At 40.2% G+C, this 16315-nt stretch overlaps 1 protein-coding gene across 4 annotated transcripts in view; it reads right to left on the bottom strand.

Moving 5' to 3' along the window:
• The window catches only part of LHFPL2 (LHFPL tetraspan subfamily member 2), a 112126-nt gene that overhangs the window by 50589 nt on the left and 45222 nt on the right, over positions 1 to 16315 (bottom strand). For 2 of the 4 annotated variants that reach the window (XM_083576312.1, XM_083576313.1), the window contains exon 2: positions 12878 to 12933. The gene's annotated coding sequence lies outside the window, so the exon portion shown is untranslated. Of the gene's footprint in view, positions 1 to 12330; positions 12351 to 12877; positions 12934 to 13180; positions 13202 to 16315 lie in introns of those variants that run through there. The other 2 variants (XM_083576310.1, XM_083576311.1) reach the window with 2 other exon arrangements.

Raw genomic sequence — 16315 nt, 5'->3', positions numbered from 1 at the left:
TTGGTGAGACAGATGCAAAGCAGCTTCTCTTGTTGCTGCTGCTGCTTCCTCCCACCTGCCCATAGGAGGAAATGAATCACTTAGAACAGAAATGTCCAACAAGTAGATCATGATCTACCGGTAGATCCCCAGCAGATCCTGGTAGATCACGGGATCCTTATTGTGTACAAAAAGTTATGTGGAAAAAAATCCTCCCCAAAAAAGTTCAACAATTCTGGGCAATACACCCACCCCACGTACGCTCCTCCTCTGTCCAATGACAATGGGTAGATCACTGCCAGATTTTTTTATACTGGGAGTAGATCACAGTCTCTTGGGAGTTGGATATGCCTGACTTAGAACCACTCAGCTGTCCTTTAAAATGGAGCTGTGCCTCCCACCTGTGGCCAGCAGGACTCTTTAATTATACCCACTTGGCCCCAAAAATGGAAGGGAAGAGGACAACAATATGAAGATCTGGTTCTATAAAGGTGGTCCCTGTACCGTGAGCCACTACAGAACCCACTTTTTTTTTTTGGCATTCCTTATTAATTATCTGGAAACTGTCTCCCACATTCAATTCAAATGCTCACATCACCCATTTTCATTTTGACAAACTTAAGAAAACATTTTTGCACAAAATGAAATGTAATAACCATCACTCTGTGCCATTAAAGCAAGCCTTGATTGCTAAGCTGGACAGCTAGTGTGATGTAGGGGTGAGCACCAGACTAGGACATGGGAGACATGGTCATTCATGGTCCTCACTCAATCATGAAGCTCATTGGGTGACCTTGGGCCAATCACAGCCTCTAAGCCTAACCTTCCTCACAGGGCTGTTGCCAGGATAAAATGGAGAGGACTATGTATGCCACTTGAGCTCCCTGGAAGAAAGGTAATATAAATGTAATTAAAAAACAAAACAAAACATTTTGGTGCTGGAATATTGCTTTCAGCATATTTTTCTTATGGAAAATGACACATTTAATTTCTAAATTTATACAGTTATAAATTGTTGGGGTTTTTTTTTATTCTAAGAAGTCTATACCCAATACCCAAAATTAGTTTCAGAGCTACCAGCCTTACCAATTGGCTGTGGAGAATGGGGGCAGAGAGAACAGCACATGTTGCTAAAGGAAAGCACAATGTCTCTTGGTAAAGCCTCAAAGGCAGATCTTTGTGGGCAAGATATCTAGCAAAATGTTAGAAAAGAGTATTACAAAATAATCCCAAATTCTCTCATAGGTTGCCACAACAGATTTTAGAACCAGTCTGCTAAGCTACAGGCTTTCTGTTTTTGTGGCACAAAGATGATGATTAAACACAAGACTAAAGAGTAGCATATCCAAAAGTTAATTAATATTTGAGTTACTTAATCCTACACTAATTAGACAGTAATCCAAGTAAAGAATCAGATTTAATATTAAAACATGTGTAGATAGGAAACTACTCTGCAATAAATTTCCTTTCCTTTAGATTAGAATGTGCAGTCCTGGTTACTATTAGCAATGGTTAAGACAAGGAGAATAAGGAAGATTAGTTTAAATTTAAATTAAAATAAGGGAAGATTTGCTGAGTAATCGATAAGAATTTGGAATACAGAAAAGGGAGGCATGAGGAAGTCGGGGAAGAAAGGTACAAGAAATTAGGATAAGAAATGGTACATGTTTTTTGTTTTGTTTTTGTCTTTGTATGTTTATGTATGTTATGTTTATATGGAAAAAATTCTAGAATAAAAATATTTAAAAAAAAAAAAAGAATGTGCAGTCCTAAAGCCTATGTCAATTAAGTCAGGATGTCCTCCCCCATCATCTTCCTCTTGAAACTCCAAAATGAATTCTAAAAAATTAATAAATGGACATTGGATAATATCCACAGCCATTTACAATATTTTCTTATCTAAATAGATTTCTGTTAAAGAGGGAAGATATAACAATGATGACTTAGGTAGCTATGTATCTATCCCTTCACAGCCCTGCATTTCCCCCAAAAAAAACCCCCCACATAATTTTAAGTTATGCAATTTATCACACCTCTCCCATGGTCAATTTTTCATGCTGTAATTTACAACCTTCAAAAACTCTATAAAAGAAATCAAAATACTTCTACAATTATAAGAAATTAAAGTTAAACATTATAACATTTGAGTGATGATTTTAGTGTATTTTATAGTGTGTCAAGTTTAGGAGAGGAGTAAAATATCTTGTATATACCTTTGTTTCATGAATGGAATATCACTACATTTTACACATTCTATGGAATATACTACAGCAAGGTTTCCCCAACATTTTGGAGCCCGAGTGCATATTTGGAAATCAAAGAAAATGTGTTGGGCATCACAAAACACACATTTCACAGAAGTGATACTTGGTGGTGCCTAGAATCCCGTCCTCGAAACAAAAAGCAAAACAAGAACAAAAACAACCTTCACTTTTTAAAAAATGGGTAGGGCAGAGCTCTTGGTGGGCAGAGGGGTTCTAATAGCAGCACGGTGCCCATGGGCACTATGTTCGGGACCTGAGTTCCACAAACACATCAGCTTTCACACTAGGCATTTAGTTTGGAATCACTATGCCTTCCTCACACTCAGGTTACAGGGATCCAGACAACGTAACCTTTTGCAATCCTCCTTTGTTTTCTTTTTCTTTGTTTTTTCTTTTTCTATTTTCCTTATTTCCTTATTTCTGCAGCTTTTAGAGGATGGAAGAGTCATGCAAACTCCAAAGATGTATATGTATTAGCCTTACAGTTTCAACTTTAAAAAAATGAAAGTAGAGGGGCTTGTTTTATGTGGGTAATGATAGATCCAACAGGAGAACCTATTGTTATAACCTGTGCATGTTGAACACCATGTAATCATCTCATTTTTAAAATCTGTCTCTTAATTGCCACTTAACAGATATCCTGGAGCATATAAAAACCATAGGGCTTGGGCCAGGAAGTGGGGAGCTTCAATGCAGACCCACATTGCTGCATAACTGGGCAGACTGAGATCTACTCTGCTGCTACCCCTGGGGTCTCTGCAGCTGGAAGGAGGGATTCTGGCATCTGTCTGGTATTGTTCCCTGGTGAGGAGGGAAGGGTTGTTGGTTGTGTGGTTAGTGTTCTGTGTTAAGGTTGTTTATTGTCTGCCTGTCTACCCTTAGGCAAAGAGGGCCTGGTATTATTGTATTTATTGTTTGCCGGTTTATCCTTGTGCAAAGGAGGAATTGTTTGATCCTTGGAGGGGTTCTGTACCTTTGCGTGTGTATGAAATTATTTTGCTCAATAAATCGAGACTTTCTCCTCCCTTGGTCCAGCATTTGCTTCAAAGATCCTTAACAAAGAATCCTTTTGCCTTTGACAAGACAGGTAGCTTTCAGATGAACATCTTGAAGAGCTGAACTTCGGGTTTGAGCTGACTCGGCAGCGGATGGGCAACTGAAGCAATTCCGGGAGCAGGGAATGAATGAATGAAGAAGAGCAAGGGAGAAGGAAAACCTGGGGCTGTAAACAAGGGAGCGGCTGGTCCCATTGCAGATCCTCCTCTTGAGAGGGCACAAGCTAAGCAAGAGAATTCGGGAAGAAGTAATGGCAATGTCTTCAGAGCCTGAAGAAATGGACGAAGCAACAAAAAAGACCGAGAGGAACTTGGGACTCTTAAAAGGCTATCCTAGAGAAAGTGGTAACAGACCAATTTGCTACTTTCAGGATCACATTTTTTTTCTTAGTAAAGGATGGGCTTGCATTGATAACTGGCAGAACACAGAGGAAGGGGAAGAGGATCTGGCAAGGGGTGTAGCCACTATTGCTACTCACCAGGACAAGCTGAAGATAGGGAATGGGAGGTTAGGGCTTTAGGAGGTACTCACAGGACATTAGAGAACATAGCAGGGGAAGCCAACTGTTCAGGGGAGCCATGAGAGGGCGACACATCACCAGAAGCAGAGGTACCCCCATCTCTGCAGACACAGTGGGCTCTGAGGCATTGGGAACAACAGGAAATGCACTCCAGAAGACAGACAAGGAAGGGAACACAGCCCAGCTCACTAGTGGACCAGGTGGAGATAATGGGGCTCATTAGGTCTAGGAGGAGGTTTTTGGTCACTCAGCTGAGTAGTTGAGGATCACATGTTTTGTTAAGGGGAAAGGCTCCACTGGAGCAAACTCAGGTGAAGCTATCAAGATTGGGAAGGATAAAAGGGAAGCAAGGCAGAGACTCGGTGCCTGCTCAAGTTTCTCTGTTAATGGACCACAGCTTGGCTGCTTCAGGAACTCCATTGGACTGTGACTTTAGGAATGACCTCAGGTGTTCCAACCCTGGATCTTCTGCAGAGGCAGAAACCTGACCTTGCAGATTGACTTTGGAGCTTGCTTGCTCTGATTGCTCTTGATAGAAAGAAGGTGGTGTTTAGTTTCGTTTTTGAAAAATGTTATGTAGCATATGTATTTCTTGCTATCTCATGAATGTGAAATAAATGGTGAGTTATGGGGGGGGGGTGAACCACCCTGAAATCTATGGATGAAAGGCAGTATACAAGTTTAATAAATAATAAAAAATAAAAATGTATTGGAAGCAAGAGTAATTTGACAATGGAACTATTTACCTAGGGGTTCATCCTTGCTGGAAATCTTAAGCAAAGGCTAGTCAGCCATTTGTTAGAGATGCTCAGGATTTCCTACATCAAGCAGGAGATTGCGCTGAATGACACACCCTGTATTTCAGTGGAATGAAAACACTTGATGTGAAATAAATAGCAAAGGCTCGCTCGGAATTTTTCTTTCAAATGGCTTCCCCAGGGAAATTGAACCTTCCCCTTCCACCTGCACAGCAGCTATGTCATTGCCACTGGTGTGGAAAGAACATACAGAAGAAGTGTCATGTCCAAAACAGCGGAAAGTCAATTGCAATTCCATCATTTTATGGGGGCTATTTGGAAGAAGCACTGAAGATAGTTTTCGAGATAGAAAATTATAATGCCAGACTTAAAAACCCCCCACACACTTATTTTTTGAAAAGTGAAAAATAGGTTCAAAAGTAATCATTTGGGTATGATTAAATTCCCAACAACTTCTTCAATGTTTCAATACCTTCTCCAGTATAATTGCAGCCAATACGAATGCAGCTGGGGACCTATGGAGGATGTCCTCTTGGGTTTCATTATACAAGGGCAACGGAAAGCAGAGTGCAGTCAGACATGCACTCTGGAAGGCATCCAAAATGTTCAAGAGATCATTAGCACAACTCCCTTCTTTGTGTGCCTCCTCCACAAGAGGTCTGGAGGATGACAACATGAGAGCGGGCCTTTTCTGCAGTGGCTCCCCGCTTGTAGAATGTTCTCCCCAGGGAGGTTTGCCCCTGGCCCCTTTGTTACGTATCTTTGGGCACCAGGCCAAAACATTCCTCTTCCCCCAAGCCTTTGACTAATTAAAGAAGCTATGGCCTTTTGACCTGGGCAGGGGTATTGTTTTTGTTTGTTTCTACGCTATTTTTAAAAATGTTTTTGTATTGTGACCCTCAGATGAAGGGCAGTATACACATTTTTAAAAAACAACATTGGTAATGCTTCATTTACTAACACCCTGTTTCAGAAGCCAGTGCAAAACAAGACATTGCAAAGTAAACAAATACAAAGAATGGATAGCAAGTGCAAGGAGAGCGAAAAAAGCAAGCATCAAGTGTTGCAATATTCTGCAAAGTCTTAAGAGGGCGACTGATAATTGTATAAAACAAATAGAAATTAAAAAGTAAGGGGCTTTTATGTTTTAAGACAGCATGCCTTCATACAGTGAGAAGACCTGAATATAAATGCAGCTGGTGTTCCTTGTGTTGAGGGAGGAGTTATTGTACTTTGTCTTGATTTGCTATGGGAAGCAGCAGGCTTCCAGCTGTACAAATGGCACTCTGGCTGCTCTCCACATAAACATTTCCACCTGGCCTCAAATGGAGTGAGGAGGGGGTGGGAAATGATGTAATTTCCAAAGCACTAGCAGAGTCAAAGCCAGGCAACCCATCAATCAGACCTCTGCAAGCCCATACACAAGACCTCTCAAATTACCACTTCACACCAAGAACCTGCTGAAAACCGTCCCCTTTTAACATCTGCTAATCAGATTGCTTCTTAGGAGCCTGGGACAATTAAAACCTGTTATTGCAGGGAGCAATGTGGAAAGAAGGGGGATGTCACATGTCTACAGCTGGGCATTTGGAAAAACAGATGGACTGTATCTGAAGCAATGACTCTCTTTGAAATCCAATTATTAAACAGTGAGAATGAGGCCTTAATGGAGCTGGCTGAAAAGTATGAGCCTGGTGCTACTCACCAGCAGCTCCTGTGGCACAGTCACCTGGAACAAGTGTAAAGACTTGAAACTCTGGCCAGTGCCGTTAACAGCTGAGAGAAAATCAATGGTGGCAGCAGCAACAGAGTATTTTCTGCTTTGTATGGTGGGTCAGGTCTCATAAAATAAAAAACTGACACTAACACTGCTGAAAATTCCACTGGCCAGCTCACAAGAATCTGAGCATTTTCTAAGAAACCCAGTCCGTACATATTATAGAAGCCTCCAGGAAGACTGACTTTTGCATGAGCCATCTAGTAGCAGAAAGGACCCCATCCACACCCTGTAATGTGCTCTCATTTGCAGCTGTGTGACATCAGACATCGGCACTTAAATTACAAAGATCTATTGGTGGAGGGGGTGGAATCCAAAATTTATACATGCCTTTCAACAGGCTTCATTTACAATGATGTAGAACTGTATATAAAACTAGGGATGGGGCAAAGTATTGATCTATGTTTTTAAACAAACTGACCTAATTCACACTTCCCAAATTAATGCACAGATTGGAATGTAATCATCCTTCAAATCCTACACTTTTCCAAGTTTTACAATAAAGTTGTCAACTCAAAAGAAGTACCCAAATGCATAAACGTTGTTGGTTGTTTTTTTTTTAGGATAGAGTACTTTAGAAATCCATGCAGTGATATAAAATATAAAAATTTTAATATTATTTATTTATAAAATACTTAAGCATTGAGGTACTTATTTAAATTTTTAATATCATGCAATTCCCCCCATAAATTGCAATAAATGGTGAAATGGGATAGAACAGACTTCTGAATAAACATGCAAAACTGACACAGACCAGAAATAGACTGGTCTGTCCATCCTTAAGTAAAACATCCATGCATGAAAACAATATAGAAACTGTGCAGCTTCTAGGCAATAAGGCAATGTGTGCCTATGAGCCTGTAAAGAATTTTTTGGCTGCAGAATTCTGGCCTATTTTCATAGAATAGAAGAGTTGGAAGGGACCGTGAGGGCCATCTAGTCCAATCCCCTGCAATGCAGGAATCTTTGGGCCAAAGTGGGGCTCAAACCCATGACCTTGAGATTAAGAGACGATGCTCTACTCACTTGAGTGTATCTGTACAGAATTTGTTTGGTTTCAGCATGAATGAGACAACCCGAGTATTAGTGAACTCAAGCAATTAGAGGCCGATTAAAGTCTCAAGGAGCCTGGAGGCATGCAGATTATGTTCTCCCTCTTTCTTTTCCAAGACCTATGCAAAAGATCCTATTTTGGTTAGACAGCTTTTTAATTGTGATTTTTCTATTTATATGTTCATGAGACCCTTCAGACCACAACATTCTTCTTGGTAAATACTGTTGTCAAGCATGCTTGTGAAAGCAAGCAAAATGAGATGCCTATGTGTGTATTTCTTATAACATTATGAATGGCATCCAGTGCTGTTGTTCCACTTGTGGAATGGCTTTTAATCCAGTGGGGAAATCTGTTAACATAGGAGGGGGTGAGGCTACATCCTCTTATTTCCCCTTTCTACTACAGCCCCATTTTAGAGAGTTGGGAGACGCTCCAGAACAGCTTGGAAGTGTGCTGGGCCCGGGGATAACTTGTGAAACGCGGTCCAGAATCCGAAGGTTCCGCTAGGAGTCAGTCCAACAGGGCCAAGGCAGGACACGAGGCAGGAAACCAGGCAAGGACAGGTACAGGATCTCAGGCAGGATCTAGCATACAGCAATGTTGCTCCCGCAACCTGGGCGGGGTCCAACAGCCTTTTATCTTTGTCGGGGTAGCGGCCGGTCCTGATCCCCCGGCGACTCACCTCCCTGTTTCGCCCTAAGGCGAGCACTCCTCCTGCGAGTACTCAGGTCTCTCCTTCTCTCAGACCTTAGTCTCTGCAGCTCGGGAGACGTCGGTGGGTTACTAGACCCAGGGGCCGCCTCAGCCTCCCCTGACCAAACCGGTAGTGGAGCAGCTGTAAGTGATGGCCCAGCTGAAGGCAATGAGGTAATCCCCACATCTGGAGTCAGGGCAGGCTCAGGCCTCTGACTCGGGCCCAGCTGGTGTTTGTTGCAGGGGAACCTGTGCAGACTGGGACTCTTCAGGATCAGGCCTCAGACTTGGTTCAGGTGATGCCTGAGGCAAAGGATCCGGTGCAGACTGAGTCTCCTCTGGTTCTGAGCCCGAGTCCCAGGCCATCACAGGAAGGTGGCAGGGGGAGTTGTAGTACAAAGAAAGAATCGGGGAAAGGGGAATCACCCTCCCTCCCTCTGCTAGATCAAAAGCTATGGCACAAGCATTGGATTTCCTCCTATGAAAACGCTATCTTTAATAAGTTGAACTTCATTAGTAATGTGCCATGATCAAAGTGTCTAGAACTTCAACCATACAGCTCCAAGTTCTGCTTAACAAGGGGAAAGCTCGTTCCTGTCCTCCTGTTGAGGCAGTGGCTCCTCCTCCTTCAGTGCTTATGTCACAAAATGGCACAGAAATGAGGCTGCCCATGGCCCCTTGTGCAGCATCCTAAGGGCCAACAAAGGTTCCCTGTATATCTGGCGGTGTGCCTGCACCATGAAAACCTGTTTAAAAAGGGTGTTTGGAGTGCTTCAGGGAAGAATGGGAGCAGAACACTTACTTCACCCAGCATGCTGCTTTAGCAGCTGGAGCAGGAGCAGGAACTTGTGCCACAAAAACCTTGGATAAGACCAGGTTGCCCCAGCACTGAAGCAAAATGATTGACAGCTTAATTAAATAAGGGGGATTAAAATGTGGCAATTCACAGGAAGGAAAACCAAAGGCCAGTCACCAGAGGATAGACATTTTAAAAAATGTTAAATTTTGAATGGCTGTGTAAAAAAAAATATTGCCTCAGCATATGTGTCCCCCTTCTCAAGAACCGTTTACATTTATAATGAATCTGACAGCTCCAGGAAGTGACCTGATGTGCATCCAATCTCCAGGAAGAAAAATGCTTAGTTTGATCTTGAAAACCAGTTTGATTTCAATAGTTGTTTTCAACCTCCCAAGTATTGAATTTCCTTTTGTTCTTCACAGCACTGACTTTTCCCAATAAACAAACAAAACAACATTAACTGTGGGAAAGAATGTGCTCTTATTTAGTGAAAGTTTTAGGCCTTTAAAAGTTCTTAAACTTTCATGTTCAAATGCATTATTTTCTGTGTGCACAATCACCCTTTTCCTAACTCACAGATTTTAAGGAGTGCATACAAAAACTATACTTAACTGCAGAATTCTTAACATAAAACCCACATCTTTAAAAGCCTCAGTAAGTAAGGAGGACTTTACCTCACACCAAAAAGGCATCAGGTTTAAGCACCAGAGAAGCCTCCTTGGCAAGATGAACGGTTAGGTTAAGGGGAGAAGCTGTCTTGAGTTATCTTGTATGAACTGTCCCATAACATTTTCCCATCCACAGAATTCTTTGCAACATGCAGAGGTTCCTTGACAGATAAGCAACTGCCCTGAGAACACTCTGTTATGGGACAGCATGCCAGTGTCAGGAGTGAATGAATGAATAAAGTCAATGGGGAATGAAAATCACTAGTAAGTACAATCAGAACCTAATGAGTATTATTTATGGAGACTATACTACCTTCAGCGTGAGAGGCAGCATGTTTCTGACTATGAGGACAATGATCAGGAGAGGGATATTCCATTCATGTCCTGCTTCAAGGTTACCCATAGACATCTGTTTGGTCACTGTGGGAAACAACATGGTGTAATCCAACAGGGCTCTTCTTAAGTTCTTAATGAATTTTCAATATTCCTGGAAAACTTCATCAACTTCATCAAGCTACTTAATGCAGAAGTGATAGTACTAGATGGCAGTACTAGTACTAGATGGAAGGATCTAGTACTTGGTTCCCTCCGAATAAAAAAATCACTTACCAAAAGCAGACTCTTAGGGGTTGGGGAGTGCAAACAAGCAAGGCTCTTTTTTTTGAAATGTGATAGCTATTTATCACATAGCTCCTGCCATCGGGACGGAAATACAGGACGATGAAGACAAGAACGAGCCGTCTTAAGAACAGCTTCTTCTCCAGAGCGATCTCGGCCCTGAATGGGAAGCCTGGACTTTGAAAGTCATCTAATCTTCCTTGCTGTACTATACTGTATTGTTTTAATTAGTGTTTTTATGGAGCAGTCAAGTAATTTCGTTGTCCCTGAGAGGGGGCAATGACAATAAAGGTATTATTATTATATCTCTCACATGAACAACAAACTAATAAATAACAGACTTCCATAATCTCAACTATCATTTTAGAACAACACTCTTGCCTATCTAGTGGCTATACATCATACCATACTTTTAAAAAGCAAATAAACAAAACAAACTAGTTAGGATTATTGCACCTTTGTTTTCTTGAATATTATTTCTAAATGTGTTTGACTTTTATATTTTTCACATCACAATTAAATATACTTTTTAATTTTAAAATGTGAGCATTTTTTTAAAAAAACACCTTCCACCCCCAAAAAGATAGTATTTGTCCATTTATTATCACTCAAGTAATATTCGTGGTTCTGGCTACAGTGAACTTTAATTTTGTTTTTGTTTTGTTTTTAAAAGAAAGCTACACTGATTTATTGCTGGTAATTAGGCAGTAATTTTCTGCTGGATGCAAGATGCTGATCTCATCTCACACAACACAGCTTGAAATATACTTGGGAGAGACTAGGGTGCTTAAAATATTAGAGTTATAGCCTACAAAAATTGGATAAAGTCCAGTAATGAGATCACCCCTGTTCTGCATTGCTTAGGTCACTCCTTTCCAAATATTGAAATGTTTGTTCTTGAAACATGAGATACGTGGGTTTTTAAAAATATATGTTTTCAAAGAACAGTAAGAATAAGAAACAAGAAATCAACAAACTCCTCTACTGAAATAATAATAAATGCACACCAGAGGAGGGGAAACAAATAAACAAGTTACAAAAGCCATTATTATGATTTTCCTTCAAAAGAAGAATGTGACTCTAAGCACACCCACTTTGAAGTAACTGGCATTGAAATTAATGTAGTTTACTTCCAAGTAAACATGCGTGGGATCAGAGTGTTAATGTTTTACATTTCTCACTTCCATTTTCAAACAACAATATTGCCAAGAACCCTTCAAACTTTCTAATAATGTTATAAAGACATTGTAATATTAAACGGTCACTTGCTTTCAGGTAATTGTCACTGTGTTCTTTTAGCATTTCATTTCCCTCAGAAAGCATTCCTCCCACCACCACCAAATGCTGAGCAATTTAGGATTACATTTCACCAGATGAAGTAGGCTGTGGTGCATAAAATCTTATGTCATAATAAATTTTTAGGTCACTTCCAGACTTTCAGTGTTTTGTGGGAGAGACTCAATCACTTCCTGGCAAATTTAAGTTGTGCAATTTAAGTGGACTTCGGACTCACTCCCCCCCCCACAAAAAAAGAACCTGATATTTTAGAGGTAGGAAAGAGACAGGAAAATGCACTGGAAAGTGTGGAATAACAGTTGTTTAACACAATGTTGCACAGCCCCACCACAAACCAATTCAGATGGATGCTCAAATAAACAGATTGCTTGGAAGAGACGTTAGTATAAAGGCATCACAAGACTCTTTGTTTGAAATAGGACAAACTGAAGCAATAAAGTGCTGAAATTGAACTGTTTTTCTTAAACACAGCTAATAAAATTGCTACTGATTTGTCAGAATAATAAAAGAGGGAAAGGGGAGATAACTTAAAATGGAATCCTGGCATATGTGTTTCCAGGGCCAGTATGGTGCATAAGTCAAGGAGTGTCAGAATACAACTGGGAAGACCCAGCTTCAAATAACCATTCAGACTTGAAGGTCATTGGATGATCTTGAACCAGCCAATATCTCATAGTCTGAACCTAATTCACAAGGTTGTTGTGAGGATAAAATGGGGGATGGGGAAAACCCAAAATGTTGCCCTGAATGCTCTTAGAGGAAAAACAGAATAAAAATGTAATTAAAAACAAAAACAAAACAAACAATGATGCAGCCAGGCAAAACAAGCAACCTATCTAGGTAAATACCTTTTCAAGTAGAGATGAACACCACCCTGCAAATTCATCATTAAAAGTATAGTAAAAGAGAAGGGTTAGGACAATTGTCAAGAGGAAGAACAACCTCTGCAAAGACCATCCTCAATCTTTTCTGCTGTGTAGAAAACTTCTGAAAGCTTGCCTGGTCAAGCAACTTCAAACCTCACATTTGGATACAAAGCGTTTCAATTAGAATTTTAAAAAATGAACCTAAAACAGAAGAAGAGCCTGCTGGATCAGACCAACAGCCCATCTCGTCCAGCATCTTGTTCCCTCAATGGCTGAACAAGTTGCATGTGTCAAGCACAAGAACTCCCCACCCCCACCCCATGGCTACCAGCACCTGGTAATGGAATGTAGTGGGCAGCTTTCAGTAAAGAAATGTTACGTTCACCATAAGACTTCTATAATGCAAATGTTATCAGTCTAATTTCTACTGCTATCACATAATCTGATGGATTGTTCCTCATTACATCATCCCCCAAGTTACATGCAGAGCTATTCAGCACATCAAAAAAGTACCCTCCAGTTTACTCACCTGTTTTGTATTTCTTTTGTTGAAACTTTGCATCCCTTCATAAATGCAGGATATACCTGGGAAAATAATTTAGATGCAATGTAAAAATATAGGTATAGCAGTTAAGAAATCACTCAGCATTTCACAGTGCATGCTCCAAATTTTAAAACATTTCATTAGCAGAACCTGTTTACGTCACTGAAAAATTAACATTCTGGATGTTTCACAGCATGTATGATAACTTAACACATGAAGTGCTAAACTTAGTTCTTCCTTTTGAAGTATCTGATTTCAGTAATGAGATTTTCCAGATGGCTTACATACAGTTAAGATTTAACAGCCAACTCCTGAGCACAAGATCAATCTTAAGAATCCAAGTTGTGCTGTAAGATCACAATGGTTGATTGTACCCATAGTCATGGGGTGTAAAGGAAGGAGCAGCACCAGCTGACACACAGTGGTGTTGGCCCAGAACTATATTTTCTCTGTTAGTTCATGTACCGCGAATACTATTGGGCAGTATTCTTTTAAATAATTCCATGAGGGGAATGACTTGTGCAAGAGGACTTTCCACCCTTTCCTCTTCTCTCTATCCACAGATCTAATCTGGAGAGTTGGGAGAACCTCTGTGACAGATGTTGGCATGCACCTGGAAGGAGAGTGTGGTGGTGGTGATGGGAAGAGAGTCCCATTGCCAAAGTGGAAGTAGCTTTACTTACACAAGGAATTACTTAGCACTATGCTGAAAGCAACTGATGGATTTCTTCTAATAGTGATGGCTACTGAAGGCTATTTTAATATCAATATACACATATGAAAGGAAAATACAAACTGTTCTTTGGTTAGACTGAAAATGCTTAGGGCTGTGGGTTTAGACTATCAGCAATGTAGAACTATCTTCTTCTTCTTCTATTATTATTATTTTAAAAAATGAAAGTAAGCAAGTGATACGGAACAGAAAGGTAGACACCTTTGTCTGTCTCCTTAACAAATGCCTCCTTTGCCTTCACACTGTTTGTTTTGCTTCCTACCTCTTACAAAATAAATGAGTTCTGTTGTTATAACACAGCAATCAACATTACAAAACAAGCAAGGAAATCCCACACACCAGACAAAAGTTTACATTAAATAAGCAGCCGTTTGCATGGGCAAATCATTTCACAACTCAGCATATGCCCCATATTGTATTCAGGGGAACAAAAGCAACCCTCAGCTTCCATGTTTATAGGAAACATCTGTCTGAAATTTTTACCTATGTACCTCAGACTAAACATATTCTTTTCAACTACCAGGAGATATGGCAAGGCAACTGGTGTACTTACTTAACAAACAAGGAAATAGCACTGAACTTTCTGTAACCTTTGCAGAACAAAGCAACAATGAAAAATATTATAAAAAGCAATGTAGCAAACACTGACTTTAAAGAGGCTAATTTGAAAACGCAGTATGAAAGTATTTCATATACAGCATGAGATTTACAGAGAAGTGCAGCAAAAGCTATAGGCAGCTAAATACTATGTCAATACTATGTCAATCACTACTTAAGCTCTCCGTTAAGTCACCAGGAGATTCAAACCAGGGACCAGTGCCAGTGGAACAGCTTTCTGGCAGAGGAAGCTATTGGTCTGGTCTTTCCTGCTCTACAGCCCAGCCCAAATAATGGTAATTATACTGCAGTTCATCAGTGTAGCTGGAACAGCTGGGGAGCTAAGAAAAGGGTATAGATGTCCTTAGAGAGTTGCTTCCTTCAGCTTTGTTCCTTAGTCTAAGGAACCTGTCACGTAGCAGATGCTTAGCAGATTCCCGTGCATCCCTTTTCCTGAACCTTTTGGACCCCATGAGGCTGCCAGAAGACATAACCCAACCTAGTTCTGGGCAGATCCACAGAATGCAGTTAAAGCATATTCAACGCACACTTTAAAGCACATGGTTCCTTCCAAAGAATTATGGGAACTGTCTTCCCTTATACTTCTGAAAATTGCATTAGGCAAGACCATTGGCTAGACTGTCAACATTCCATAAGATCATCTGTTCTTTTATTGGGATATTTGAAGCTTGGGTTTTAGATCACTAAGTAAAAGTTGGAGGTATAAAGTCTCACACTGGCCGATTGCCTCAGATATACACCTTCATATCCACGAGAGAACAGAAAAATGGCTAACCTTTAACCACACCAATGTGGCAGTTTTAAATTACATTGAGCTTCTATCATAGCTTCAGTATAACTGCATATACAACAGTTTTTTTTTAAAGAATCAATGTTTAAATATATTGGGTACATATTTTAAGAAAAGCCAGGCCTGTTTAGACATTGAGATGCATGGGACTTAACACTGGGTGTGTGCTAATTTATTTTTTCCTCTAACTGACCAAGAACTATTATACTTCAAGATTCAACTCAGATCTCAAGAACAAAAGAAAAATTGAGTTATTGTGAAAAACTGAAGGCCTTTCATTCGTCTCAATTACATGCTGTTATGACTAGATTTAACAAACTAAAGCAGCTTACTCTGTTTTACCCCTTTGGCATTTCTGCCTCTAGAGAACTGCCCTTGATTTTCATAGCCCTCTGAACAGGGAGATCCACCGCTCACCCAAACAGTTTTTCAAAACAAAACATGCAAAAATGGTTGCTCTCCAATGCCATGAAGAGAAATTGGAGATGGTTTTTGCCACTGTTTTGAAGGAGTTAACATTGCACTCATTTTTGTAGATGGAGAAATATCCAACCGCAAGGAAAGTGGGAATGTTAACTGTGGTTTAGAGTTCACCACAAAGAACCTTTTCTTTGCTTTTTTAATGTGTTTTTTGTCATTCTAGGATCACACTAGAGCAGAGTGTTTAAATGTTGCTACAGTCTATTCAGTATTTTCATAAAAAATTACAGTCTGTTCTTCTTGTAATAAAACAAACAGAATCTTTATAGTTTCATTGGCTCTTTGTCATCAGCTTTAGAAAGGTGGTGAAGATAAATGCCCTTATTCAATAGCTGAGGCAGAGCACTCTGCCAAGCTAAATCTTATTCTCTGAAATGGATTTGTTTGGCCATTTTATCTAGTTAAGACGATGCTGTATAAATGACTAACAGGCTACATGAAGTACTCCAGATGAGGACATGCTATTTTCCTCAGTTTTATTCTTCTCCTATTCTTCTATTCTATTGTTCCAGAAAGACTGATAGTTTATAAAAGAATAGTCATCACATATGCACACAATATGAATGTATATACATGACAAAGGAGGAGAAAAACAGCCTGTTTTGCATTTTGTATTATCTTGGCAAGTTTGTCTTCAAAAGCAAGATTTACTAGGTACCTGTAATTTTACTAGGTACTCATAGCTTGTTGTAGGCTAATTCTACAGGCTCACAAGCTTGTGTCTTTTTTATGAAGTACACCCTTATCTGTGAATACCAGTTGCTGCTACAAACCATAGGAGGGGAGAGTGCTGTGTGCACAG

This window comes from Podarcis filfolensis (assembly GCF_964270895.1).
Source record: "Podarcis filfolensis genome assembly, chromosome: 11".
Taxonomy (NCBI): Eukaryota; Metazoa; Chordata; class Lepidosauria; order Squamata; family Lacertidae; genus Podarcis; species Podarcis filfolensis.
This window is presented reverse-complemented; position numbering and strand designations above follow the sequence as displayed.